This window comes from Arachis stenosperma, chromosome 3 (assembly GCF_014773155.1).
Source record: "Arachis stenosperma cultivar V10309 chromosome 3, arast.V10309.gnm1.PFL2, whole genome shotgun sequence".
In the NCBI taxonomy this organism is placed as follows: Eukaryota; Viridiplantae; Streptophyta; class Magnoliopsida; order Fabales; family Fabaceae; genus Arachis; species Arachis stenosperma.
In genome coordinates, this window is record NC_080379.1 from 119,121,668 (window position 1) to 119,132,489 (window position 10,822).

Sequence of the window (10,822 nt, forward strand, 5' to 3'; positions counted from 1 at the left end):
CATTCTCCCAAGTCTCATTTCCAAATAACTTGTCATTTAGCTTCATGATTGCTCCAAGGTATTTAGCAACTTGCTCTTCAGTGACATACTCATCCTCTTCAGAGGAAGAATACTCATCAGAGCTCATGAAAGGCAGAAGTAAGTCCAATGGAATCTCTATGGTCTCATTTTGAGCCTCAGATTCCCATGGTTCCTCATTGGGGAACGCATTGGAGGTCAGTGCACGCCCATTGAGGCCTTCCTCAGTGGCGTCCACTTCCTCTCTTTCCTCTCCAAATTCGGCCATGTTTATGGCTTTGCACTCTCCTTTTGGATTTTCTTCTGTGTTGCTTGGGAGAGTACTTGGAGGGAGTTCAGTAACTTTCTTGCTCAGCTGTCCCACTTGTGCCTCCAAATTTCTAACGGAGGACCTTGTTTCATTCATGAAACTTTGAGTGGTTTTAATTAGATCAGAGACCATGGTTGCTAAGTCAGAGGGGTTCTGCTTAGGATTCTCTGTCTGTTGCTGAGAAGATGATGGAAAAGGTTTGCTATTGCTAAACCTGTTTCTTCCACCATTATTGTTATTGAAACCTTGTTGAGGTCTCTCTTGATTCTTCCATGAGAAATTTGGGTGATTTCTCCATGAAGAATTATAGGTGTTTCCATAGGGTTCTCCTAAGTAATTCACCTCTTCCATTGAAGGGTTCTCAGGATCATAAGCTTCTTCCTCAGATGAAGCATCCTTAGTACTGCTTGGTGCATTTTGCATTCCAGACAGACTTTGAGAAATCAAATTGACTTGTTGAGTCAATATTTTATTCTGAGCCAATATGGCATTCAGAGTATCAATCTCAAGAACTCCTTTCTTCTGACTAGTCCCATTGTTCACAGGATTCCTTTCAGAAGTGTACATGAATTGGTTATTTGCAACCATTTCAATGAGCTCTTGAGCTTCTGTAGGCGTCTTCTTCAGATGAAGAGATCCTCCAGCAGAGCTATCCAAGGACATCTTGGATAGTTCAGAGAGACCATCATAGAAAATACCTATGATGCTCCATTCAGAAAGCATGTCAGATGGACATTTTCTGATTAATTGTTTGTATCTTTCCCAAGCTTCATAGAGGGATTCTCCATCCTTCTGTCTAAAGGTTTGGACTTCCACTCTAAGCTTACTCCATTTTTGAGGTGGAAAGAACTTTGCCAAGAAGGCATTGACTAGCTTTTCCCAAGAGTCCAGGCTATCCTTAGGTTGAGAGTCCAACCATATTCTAGCTCTGTCTCTTACAGCAAAAGGGAATAGCATCAGTCTGTAGACCTCAGGGTCAACCCCATTAGTCTTGACTGTGTCACAGATTTGCAAGAACTCAGCTAAAAACTGATGTGGATCTTCCATTGGAAGTCCATGGAACTTGCAATTCTGTTGCAGTAGAGAAACCAACTGAGGCTTAAGCTCAAAGTTGTTTGCTCCAATGGCAGGGATAGAGATGCTTCTCCCATAGAAGTCGGGAGTAGGTGCAGTAAAGTCACCCAGCACCTTCCTTGCATTGTTGGCATTCTTGTTGTTTTCGGCTGCCATGGGTTCTTCTTCTTTGAAGAATTCGGTCAGGTCCTCAACAGGGAGTTGTGCCTTAGCTTGTCTTAGCTTTCGCTTCAAGGTCCTTTCAGGTTCAGGATCAGCTTCAACAAGAATGCCTTTGTCTTTGTTCCTGCTCATATGAAGGAGAAGAGAACAAGGAAATGTGGAATCCTCTATGTCACAGTATAGAGATTCCTTGAGGTGTCAGAGGAAAAGAAAAATAGAAGGCAGGAGTAGAAAATTCGAACTTATCAAAGAAGATAGAGTTCGAATTTTGCATTAAGGGATAGTGTTAGTCCATAAATAGAAGGATGTGAGAAGAAGGGAAGTAATTTTCGAAAATTAAGTAAAAGATTTTGAAAACATTTTGAAAAACACTAATTGATTTTCGAAAACAAAAGTGGGAAAGAAGTAAAGTGATTTTTGAAAAAGATTTTGAAATTAGAAATTAAAGAGAATTGATTGAAAACTATTTTGAAAAAGATGTGGTTAAGAAGATATGATTGGTTTTAAAAAGATGTGATTGAGAAGATATGATTTGAAAACAATTTTAAAAAGATATGATTTGAAAAACATTTTAAAAAGATTTGATTTGAAAATAATTTGAAAAGATATGATTTTAAAAATTAATGACTTGCCTAACAAGAAAAGATATGATTCAAACATAGAACCTTCCTCAACAGAAAAGGCAAAAAATGTTCAATCAAATCATTAATTGTTAGTAAGTATCTTTGAAAAAGGAAAGAAATTGATTTTGAAAACATTTGATTGAAAAGATATGATTTGAAAAAGATTTGATTTTGAAAAACTTTGAAAACTTGAAAAAAATTGATTTTGAAAACAAAATCTTCCCCCTTGTGCCATCCTGGCGTTAAACGCCCAGAATGGTGCACATTCTGGCGTTTAACGCCCAAACTACTACCCTTTTGGGCGTTAAACGCCCAACCAGGTACCCTGGCTGGCGTTTAAACGCCAGTCTGTCTTCTTCACTGGGCATTTTTGAATGCTCAGTTTTTTTCTGTGTGATTCCTCTGCAGTATATTCTGAATCTTCAATTCTCTGTATTATTGACTTGAAAAGACACAAATTAAAAATATTTTTGGATTTTTAATAATGAGGAATAATCAAAATGCAACTAAAATCAAATAACAATGCATGCAAGACACCAAACTTAGCAGTTTGTATACTACTGACACTAACAAAATGAGAATGCATATGAGAGATAACAAAACACTCAAGTCAATAGAATTCAAAGATCAAAACAAGGAAATCATCAAGAACAACTTGAAGATCAATGAAGACACATGCATGAATGCAGTAAGAACAGAAACATGCAATTGATACTAAACTTAAGATGAGACTCTAGACTCAAACAAGACATATTTTTGGATTTTATGATTTTGTAATTTTTTTTTTGTGCTTTTTCGAAAATTAAGTGAAAAGGAAAATAAAGGTATCAAAATTCTTAATGAGAATTCCAGGAATCATGCAATGTTAGTCTAAAGCTTTAGTCTAAAGGAATTAGACATGGCCGGCTAAGCTTCAGCAGGACATTGCATTCAAGAGCTAAATTGATGAGAATCAATCAGCTTTGGTGATGATAAGAACATCACCTTGAAACACTAGAATTCATTCTTAAGAACTCTGAAGAAGAATACCTAATCTAAGCAACAAGATGAACCGTCAGTTGTCCATACACAAACAATCCCCGGCAACGGCGCCAAAAACTTGGTGCACGAAATTGTGATCACTACAACTTCGCACAACTAACCAGCAAGTGCACTGGGTCGTCCAAGTAATACCTTACGTGAGTAAGGGTCGATCCCACGGAGATTGTTGGTATGAAGCAAGCTATGGTCACCTTGTAAATCTCAGTCAGACAGACTCAAATGGGTATAGTGATAAACGAATAAAGCATAAAGATAAAGATAGAGATACTTATGTATATCATTGGTAAGAGCTTCAGATAAGCGTATGAAGATGCCTTCCCTTCCGTCTCTCTGCTTTCCTACTGTCTTCATCCAATCCTTCTTACTCCTTTCCATGGCAAGCTTGTGTAGGGTTTCACCGTTGTCAGTGGCTACCTCCCATCCTCTCAGTGAAAATACGTCCCTGATGCTCTGTCACAGCATAGGCTAATCATCTGTCGGTTCTCGGTCCGGCCGGAATAGAATCCAGTGATTCTTTTGCGTCTGTCACTAACGCCCCGCCTTTCGGAGTTTGAAGCACGTCACAGTCATTCAATCATTGAATCATACTCAGAATACCACAGACAAGGTTTAGACCTTCCGGATTCTCTTGAATGCCGCCATCAGTTCTCGCCTATACCACGAAGATTCCGGTTAAAGAATCCAAGAGATATTCACTAGAGCCTTGGATGCTTGTAGAACAAGAGTGGTTGTCAGTCACTTTGTTCATAGGTGAGAATGATGATGAGTGTCAATCATCACCTTCATCAAGTTGAAGAACAAGTGATATCTTGGACAAAGAACAAGCGGAATTGAATAGAAGAACAATAGTAATTGAATTGATACTCGAGGTACAGCAGAGCTCCACACCTTAATCTATGGTGTGTAGAAACTCCACCGTTGAAAATACATAAGAACAAAGTCTAGGCATGGCCGAATGGCCAGCCTCCCAAAGAGGGTTCAATCATAAAAACATGATCAAAAGATCGATGAAAATACAATAGTAAAAGGTCCTATATATAGAGAACTAGTAGCCTAGGGTGTACAGAGATGAGTAAATGACATAAAAATCCACTTCCGGGCCCACTTGGTGTGTGCTTGGGCTGAGCAATGAAGCATTTTCGTGTAGAGACTCTTCTTGGAGTTAAACGCCAGCTTTTATGCCAGTTTGGGCGTTTAACTCCCATTTAGGTGCCAGTTCCGGCGTTTAACGCTGGAATTTCTGTAGGTGACTTTGAACGCCGGTTTGGGCCATCAAATCTTGGGAAAAGTATGGACTATCATATATTGCTGGAAAGCCCAGGATGTCTACTTTCCAACGCCGTTGAGAGCGCGCCAATTGGGCTTCTGTAGCTCCAGAAAATCCACTTCGAGTGCAGGGAGGTCAGAATCCAACAGCATCTGCAGTCCTTTTGAGTCTCTGGATCAGATTTTTGCTCAGATCCCTCTATTTCAGCCAGAAAATACCTGAAATCACAGAAAAACACACAAACTCATAGTAAAGTCCAGAAAAGTGAATTTTAACTAAAAACTAATAAAAATATAATAAAAACTAACTAAAAGATACTAAAAACATACTAAAAACAATGCCAAAAAGCGTACAAATTATTCGCTCATCACACCCGTTCTATCAGTTTATGCATTTTTTTATTTCGTTGTTTTCGTTAAGTTTCAAACTCAAGTTGTCACTTGATTTTGAGGGGGGAGTTAGAATATAATTAGGATCAATTAGGATCATTTAGCATTATTTAACATATCTGAATATTTATTATAAGATATTACGTCTTTATTATTTCGATTCTCTTAGCACCTATAAATACTCTTATATATTGTATCATTTTACACAACTTGAATACTCACAAACCTTTTTTCTATTGCTCGCTCTTTCCTTTCTAACACTATTTAAGTTTTAACATTTCAAAATTGTCTCAATGTTGTCCTGTCATTAGTGATCTGTTAACAAAATTGATAGTGGGACAAAATTGAAATGATTTTCAAACATTATAGACTTAAATAGGACGAAAACTTTGGGGACAAAAACGATACATTACTCTTAGAAGAATTACCAAATCAAGTAAAATGATAATAAATTTTAACAGAATGAATTGTATTACGAATTCAATATTCTAATTCATGCTTGTAGAATGGCTAGTATAGATAAATTTTTGGGAAAGAAAAAAAAAAGAGTGTGGTCCATATATAATAAAGTATAAATTTTACGTTTTTTCTCTAATATACCAAATTTCACTAATGTTTAATTTAATTAAACTTTATTTTAACTTTTAAATAAATTTTAATTTTTTTTCTATAATTTCAATTTTTTACGACAGATAATTATTTAATTTATTGTTTATTTTGCTCTTAATAAAAAATAAATTTATCTAGAATGAAAGTAATGTGATTAAAAATAAAATAAAAAAATAAATGTTTTTAGAATAAAATTAATGTGACTAAGAGTAATTTACTTAGATGCAATTAAAAAATAATTGAATTTTTTTACTGTAAAAAATTATTATTATTGAAGGATAAAATTAAAATTTATTTTAAAATTAAAAATAAAGTTTAACTAAATTAATCATTAAAAAATTTCGGTACATTAGAGACAAAATTTATAATTTATATTTTATTGAATATGTACCATGCTCTTTCTTTTTCTTTTTTGCAAGTTTATGTACTAGTTATTCTACAAGTATTATTTGATGAGTAAAAATCTTTAAAAGTAAAATAAAAAAATATTTAGAACGAAAGTAATGTGATTAAGAATAATTTAACTTAGATGTGATTAGAAAATAATTGAATAACTACATCCCATAAAAAATTGATATTATTGAAGGATGAAATTAAAATTTATTTCAAAGTTAAAAATAAACTTTATTTAAATTAAACATTAAAGAAGTTCTATAAATTAGAGACAAAAATGTATAATTATTTATACTTTATTGTATATGTATCATACACATTTTTTCTTTTCTTTTCTTTTCTTTTTGAAAATTTATCTATCAGTCATTCTACAAGTATTCTATGATGAGTAAAATATCTTGAATTCGTAATACAATTCATTCCATTAAAGATTACTTTCATTTTACTTTCATTTTACTTGATATGATAATTCTTCTAAGAGTAATGTATCATTTTTGTCGTCAAAGTTTCATCCTATTTAAGTCACTAACGTTTCAAAATTGTCTCAATTTTATCCCACCGTCAATTCTGTTTAATTTATCACTAATAGTAGGATAATATTGAGACGATTTGAAAACGTTAGGGACTTAAATAGGATGATTTAAACGTTAAGAACAATTTTAGGACTTATCCCAAACGTTCAGGACAAAAACGATATTTTACTCTTTAAAAAAAATGTGAACTTCTTAACACGGCCTACTTGATTTCTAAAATTTGCTACTTGTTATGAATTCTCGATCTTATGGATTACGTGTGCTTGGTTTATTATTAGGTATTTGCTCTGTGTATTATTGTGTTCTGCGTATTAAGTAGAATTGAAGAAAGTCTAACTGAATTAATGATAAAAAATAACTTACTTGCCTATCATTCCACTTGCATCTATAAAATTATTTTTGTATATGATTTTGCTAAATAACTTAATAATTTTATATTCAGTTTTTAACACGGCAAATGAATAATGATTATACTTTTTTCCCTATATGGTGGCATCTCTCTAAAATATAGAGAAAATACTTCAAAAAACCTTATCCAATATATATAAAGGTGCTTAAATTTGAATAACCAACCCTCAAGTTTGTAATGTTAGGAATAAAGTGACAAAATAATATTAAGTATAATGGATGTTTTCTGCTTAACTTGGTGCTTTGATGTAAATCTGATGTATGTGTTGTGATTAACTTGAAACATTATTTTTTTATTAATGTTGTTTGAATCTATTACCATTGATAGTGTTGTTGTTGGAAAGAAGGTGATGTTGTTGCATCTTGATACTAGGAATTTAAGATTCCTAGGATAGGTCATTTCACAAAAACATCAAAATTAGAAGCAACATGTCAACAACCTCAAACAGGAGTGCCTACAATTTCATCCTCCCACTACAATGACTCTTTAATTCCCCACCCAGGTAGTGATGGTGTCTCCGCAGCTACATTTTTACACTTATTTCGTCCACCCCATAGCAAACCAAAGATGCTCCACATACCTGCGTAAATAGCGCACAGAACTTAGAGCTAAAAGATGAAGTCTTGGACCCAGAGACAAATAAGGTAGATTCTTTTGACCAGCACATTGACAATCTCTTTGTTGCATCAAGAGCTCAAAAGTGCAAAGGACGCAAGACTACAGAATTTCGGATTGTTAATATCATCGGTAATAAATCTTGATTTTTTTTATATTCAAAATGATTTTAGACTCTTTTTTTTCTTGCATCTTGGCTACAACAGTTACGTATATAAGGCTCTTTTCTTTATAGATTCCGATGGCACAATCAAGCAAGCTTGTTTAAGTGTGAGGGAGGACTCAAGTTCAACAGTGAACTACTGCAACTAATTGGAGATGAAGCTAGTCTATTGAGTGGCGTTCTTGGTTTGCTAGGTGCTGACTATGGTAAATTTCTTATATGTGAGGAAATTTGGAGAAAGATTAGCACTAAAGACAAGGTTTATAATGATTATGTAAAGGTAAAAAATTTATAGTGTTGTTGAATTAGATCTGCTTCATTTAACAGTTATTAACAATTTGAACTTATCGGTGTAGGAAATTTTCCACTTTAATGAGGATAGCAGAAAAAGTATCAAGAGTACAATTTTGAAAAGTATAGGAAAGTCTTGGAGGAATACAAGGAGCATGTTGTATCATGACTATTACGACTTAACAAAAATACTTGAACAAAATATTGAGGAATGCCCGCTGGAACTTGATAAAGAGTATTGGAAATGGTTCATTGCATGTCACAATAAACCTGACACACATGTAATGTATTTTGAATTTGTAACACATTGTACTGTTTATGTTTAATTAAGTTGTACAAAATCAGTGTCTAATCACTCTTACCTCTGATGGCATAATAAGAGAAGTACAGAAAAAATGCGGTAAATCAATCGAAACAAGTATACACTCACACTTGCAGTTCGAAAAGCTTGGTGAGGCAAAAGGAAGAAAAGATGATTTACGTTTGAATTAACTTTTTTAGATTATCTTTTTATCTAGATTTTCTTTAATTTAGTGGAATATTGTGATGGTATAAATCATATTGTTACACTAGCAGCTACAAGGGAGAAAAGTTAGTAGATGAGAGTTATGGAACATAGTGCACAAATAAAGTGATAGATCCTATATCCATGTAGAAGCTAGGGACATTGGTGTAAGGACCCATTTGGATAGGTTCATAAGTTACTTTTTTAACTTTTAACTTATGAAAAGGTGTAATATTAATTTCTGGTACAATTTTCAAACCCAAATTGCAGCTTTCTAAAAAGCTATTTTAGTACTTATGGAGAAGTTTAAAAAAAAATAACTTTTCTCATAATAAAAATCTTTTTATCACTCTTCTCATAAAATAAGCACTTTCAGAACTAAAAAACCAAATACAAAATAACTTATTTATAAGTTACTTTTAATATAAGTATTTATTATTTAAGTTATTTTTTCAAAAGTAGCTTAATTAAGTTGTTTACCCAAACTAGGCTTAAGTACTACTTTGAGATTCTTTATGTTGTTTCCCATTATTTTAATTATAAATTATGTTGAAAGTCTATTCAATTTTGCTCTAACTCGTAATTACTTATTTTTGCTTATTTATGTCTATAGGAAAGAAGGGTGGAAATTGAGCAACATGAAGAGTTCTCTAAAACGTTGTCCCAAAATGATTCACTTGCATAAGCTCTTCGTAAAGAGCACTTGGATAGAGTGTGTGGCATGGGTTTCAACGATTCTAAGAACAATGCTAATCTTCCAGTTCTGATTCACTAAATTACAATGATAAATTCAAATATGAAATAATATGCCAATCCTGAGAAGGGTAGATGACAAAATCATATAGTTTCTCTGCCAATGTAGTGCACAAACACAAAAGTTAAAGAACTTATAAGGCAGATGTTATATGTCACAAACATTTAATCAATAATCCATAATCAATAAATTAAAATAATAGAATCACAACACAAAACAGTAGCACAGTAGAAAAACATAATGACATAATGAAACCCCATAGATCCACCCGCCACTGCTTAAATCAATGCATAAATGAAACATGATGGTAGATATATACACAATTCAACACCAATAAAATTGTACAGAACATGGAATAAAGCTAGTAGATCCAAACTAATACTATTATTATCACCTCAACCACACATAACTCTACACATTAAAATTCTTTATGGGTTTTCTAAGTCATCAAACTGATACCAATTCCTTTTTCTTCATTACTACTTTGTTCATATATATATAAACAGGGCTAAAGAAGCCCAGAGAGAGAAAACTACAGAGTTCTAATAGATTGGGGAACTAAAACCCCTCTACAATCATCATCTAAAATCATTCTTAAACTAGTTTGGGGCAAATCTATAAAATGATATCCCATCTCCTGCTCCAGACCTTCTCTGGCTGACCAATCCGCTGCCTTGTTTCCTTCCCTGAAAACATGTCGGATTCTTACTTGCCAATCTTTGCTTAGCCAAAGCTTAATATTCCTTATGAGACTGTTGAAATGAGAAGACTTTCTATTTCTCCTCACAATACTATCAATTACTGCCTTTGAATCAGACTCCAATATAACTCGCCTGCAGCCTAATTCCCAAATAGTTTGAAGACCATGGAGCACCCCCCCCCCCCATAATTCTGCCTGAAAAGTTGTACAATTTCCCATGTTTGCACAAAAACCAGCCCCCCCAACGACCTAATCCATTTCTAATTACCCAACCACAAGCTGCTAGACCTGGGTTTCCCGCAGAGGACCCGTCTATATTAATCTTAAGCCAACCAGCATTAGGGGGTTCCCATCCTATGCTCATATTCGTCACCTTAGGGACCAGTCTCATCAAATTTCTTCTTTCAAAGGATTCTTCAATCAGCTTGATCTGGAATTCAATAACTGGCCAAGGGAATTGGGTGTGTTGGGACGACTATTAAAATTTTCTAATTTCTCCATCTTCATAACCACCAACAAGTGACTATGAGCTTGGTTATCCAAGAAGTTTGGTTATTGTGGCCGATTTCAGAGGTTAGGTTCCATCTGATCCAGACCTCGAAAGGAGCTCTAAAGAATTTCTAGAGATAGGAAGGGTGGATGATCAAAGACCATACTCTGAAAGCCGAAAGGCAATCTCTTAAAATATGAATTTGAGTTTCCTCAGTCTTGTAACATCTATGGCAGTAAGGAGATGCCCCAAAAATTTTAGCCCTTCTTTGTGTTGTCATCAACTTCTTGTGCACTTCCATCCACATGAAGCACTTGATTTTCTGAGGATCTTTCCATCCTCGTATAGTGGCCCACATCCATTAAAGACAATCACACAATTACCTCAAACAACACTAACTTCAGCTCGGATTCTTTAGCCCTCCAAACTCAACCAATCGCTATGCCGCAATATGGTACCTCTCTGACTCCAACATC

At 34.3% G+C, this 10,822-nt stretch overlaps 1 non-coding gene across 1 annotated transcript; it reads left to right on the top strand.

Annotated features, from left to right (window-relative positions):
* Nucleotides 1-1,049: 1,049 nt before the first annotated feature.
* LOC130972730 (small nucleolar RNA R71) lies at nucleotides 1,050-1,153 on the top strand. Its single transcript, XR_009083892.1, has one exon. It is a non-coding gene; the product is annotated as a small nucleolar RNA R71 (small nucleolar RNA).
* The last annotated feature ends 9,669 nt before the right edge of the window (nucleotides 1,154-10,822 follow it).